This window comes from Engraulis encrasicolus, unplaced genomic scaffold (assembly GCF_034702125.1).
Source record: "Engraulis encrasicolus isolate BLACKSEA-1 unplaced genomic scaffold, IST_EnEncr_1.0 scaffold_889_np1212, whole genome shotgun sequence".
NCBI lineage: Eukaryota > Metazoa > Chordata > Actinopteri > Clupeiformes > Engraulidae > Engraulis > Engraulis encrasicolus.
The window spans coordinates 14,117-17,392 of record NW_026946235.1 but is presented as its reverse complement, the minus strand read 5'-3'; the positions used below and the strand labels follow the sequence as shown (position 1 = coordinate 17,392).

Sequence of the window (3,276 nt, the reverse complement as noted above, 5' to 3'; positions counted from 1 at the left end):
GCACCAATTGCTAAGATTTTAGTTTCTTTTAAAAGCGCTACACCTGCTTCATTTGGGCGGCGGCTGGTCGATCATCATTTGGCTCTGGGTTCTGTTGTCACTGGGAGAGCCCGCACCCGTAGGCATATGTATTCCCCGGGGATGTGGAAGCCCTCGTGGGGTTGTTTGGTCCTGCGGTGCGTCTTCTGACCAAGAGCGTAACCGCTTGAGTTTCTGCTGAAGTGCTGGCGTGGGCATTCTCTCAACTTCTCCGGTAGGCTATGCCCCCGTTGTCCCTACGACTGATTATATTTTAATTGTAAACATTCCTCTCACTCGCTGCATGCCCTCATCTTGTTCCAGGCAACTGCTGTACCTAGCCTGTCCGTTTTACTGCTGTTGCCCTTGCTGCTGTCGGCGTAGGCGATGTGCCTCGCCCATCGGGTATGTTACACTCTCCACCATTTGCCTTCAAATTCTTAAATATGTAGGCTGCCTAGTCATACTTTCCCCCGATGCCTTCTGTCTGCAGGTAGCCTGGATCAACATATGTAGGGCCGACGGCCCTTGACGCGCTGCTGTTTTTGTTCTCCTGACAATTACTGTGGACGAGTGCGTGCGTGTGGAGAGTGTGTTAAGTGACGCGCGGTGCGCGCTTGGAACTCTCGTGTGGAGAGAGTGTTTGGTGACACGCGTGGTTGCGCGCTGACACTCAGTGGAGTGTGTGTGAATGTGATGTGTGGGTCCTAGTCCTCTTTTGTTTGATTGATTTACGTTTGATTCGTTTCTTATTGTATTGATGTATTGTGTGTTGGCCGTGTCGGGTACACCACACACCTGTAACTGGTCAGTAGGACTACCCTACAGTAGTTTCTCACGTGCAGTGCTCAGGCCTTATGCCGAGTGTAACTTTGTGTGCTGTGTTAATGATTTACTTCCATGCATGCTTATATTCAACTAGATGTGCTTGCTGTGCTAATTGTGTGTTACATCGTGTTAACTTGTACTGAAGCTACTCAGGGGAAGCCTAAGCCAACTCATTATTGTGTGGTTACCTGTCCCGCGCCAATGTACGTTTTGTTTATTTTTTTGTGGTCCTAAATAACATTTGTATTTTATACCTCCTGACGTATTAAAAAGAGAAAGTAATTGTTCCCTGTAATCCTGTCTCTGTCGTTCCTTACGAACCTGTGTGCTTTGATGCACTAGTGTGTAATTCAATTTCCAGAGGGACTTTAGCGCCCTCTGGTGGCGTAGTCGGTTCATTGATTAAATAATATTTTTGTCAGTTCACCTGGTCATGCTACATGTGCAAAGGATGATGATGAATAGAGAGTGTGTCTTTGTGTCTGTCTCCTCAGTGTATGGGTGAGGCTGTGTGGGTGTGTGTTACTGTTGGTGTGTGGGTGAGGGTGTACCGAATATAAGGGTGTGGCAGGCTGTACCTGGTCTCACATAACTAAACAGCACTGTAACTCCCAAATGTTTGTACCAGCATGACTAATGGCTTTTATTTATGTTTAATTGCAGTAGAGGTTTGTCATCCGACCAATAATTTGGTCTGGAGTGTCATGTGACATATTGTTAGACAATGACAACAAGTGTCTGCAGTACCAGTAATATCCCTCTCTGTCCTCTCTACTAAAGCACCTGTACAGTTATGGCCTAGTCCTAGTGGATTGGGAGTTGGTCTTTAGGTAGGAGGGTTGTTTAACGTATGCCAACTGTATGCAGAGTTTGGAGTAGAACATTAATAAAGGAGAAGGACAGGAGTGCAAACCCAGAGTGGACTGCACAGGAAGACCTGGGTTCCACCGGTGCCATAGAACCAGATGGGAGTGAGGCGTAGGGGTAGAACGTAAATGTCCCTCCTGAAGCCTCATACAGACACGCTGAGCTATCAGAATAAATGTTTAGCGCAGAAGTAGGCCTAATTGTACACTGTCCCTCTGATGCCGAACTTGGAGCTGTGACAGAGAGCTTGTGAGTTCGAGCCCCGAGTGACGGATTGCGCAGGATGACCTCGGTTACACCCGGATGGTAGTGGGATGTATAGGTGTGAGTTTAACGGATGCCAGTTTGGCAGTAGAATAGTAAACCTCCCACCCTAAGCCTCATACAAATGTGGTAGCGCTGAGCTATCGTCTAGACCTTTCGCTCAGTGGTATCGTACCTATTCCTCCCATGGTGAACTGTTGCTGTGTCTGAGAGTATCACAAGCACAAGCACCAAGTGGCGGACTGCCAAGGAAGACCTTGATTACAGTTGCAGGTTACAACAGCAGGTTAACAAGGTATTGTCAGTCAGTGTTTCAAAATTAGCTTTTAGCCGTTGAAAGAATATTGATGTTGCATACCAGAAATCTTAATTCATACTGGTGTTTGTTGCAAACTCACTCACCCAGATAGTTAAGCATCAAGAGCTCCTTTCATAAGACACTGGGGGGAATGAGATAAGGATAGCCTGGGGCAACATGCTTCACAATTCATCCATTCATTTGTTCAACTAAAGCCTTTGAATACAGGCATTCAGACTACATTTCAAAATTCTTATTTACATGCCCTACTCACTAGGTTGCGCTAGTACTGAATTCAGGCGACAATCGGGTCATTTCACGTGAAATCAGACACTTTGGGACCCGACCGACACGGATTTCAATCATACTTGCTGTGCCTGTTTAGTAGCAAGGTAGCACCCCAGAACTGCATTTGTGTGAAGCTGACACCAATATTAAGGGAGAAACAGAGTAGCGAAGGTTTACACTATGGTAGGACACTATGCATTCAGCCTTGATTATATCAGTCAGTGTAAATCACAAAAAGATGTCAGGTGGTGTTATTTGAAATCTCTTTTCTGGCTCTACAAATTACACAAACAGCATAGAATACAACAACCCTCAGAATATGCTTTATCATAAATTATTTTTTTTTAAATTGAATATCAAAAATACATATACAGCTACAACATACCCTTTGATGCTTGAACATTTAGAAAAATCCTTTACTGAGCTTATTCTTTCAACCCTGCCTTCTCTGAATGCTGAAAATGGTCTAGCTTCCACTGTGTCCATTTTGTTCTCCCAGTCCAGGCCTGCTAACAGGTGCATTAGAAGAGGGGTTCATTTCCTGTTATCAAAATACATCTCTCATTGCATAAGGAAGCTACTTTAATAGCTTGAACGATGAAAGAAAATCATGAACTGTAGCCTATCACCACAATGTTTTAGTGTGTCAAATATGTTAAGAAAGCATTAACATACTGAAGTTTCAAAATGAGCAGTGCTGAAAGTGGTAGGCT

At 44.7% G+C, this 3,276-nt stretch overlaps 1 long non-coding RNA gene across 1 annotated transcript; it reads left to right on the top strand.

Annotated features, from left to right (window-relative positions):
- The first annotated feature begins 319 nt into the window (after nt 1-319).
- LOC134444948 (uncharacterized) lies at nt 320-1,133 on the top strand. Its single transcript, XR_010034143.1, has 2 exons — nt 320-423; nt 512-1,133. It is a non-coding gene; the product is annotated as an uncharacterized LOC134444948 (long non-coding RNA).
- Nucleotides 1,134-3,276: the final 2,143 nt, after the last annotated feature.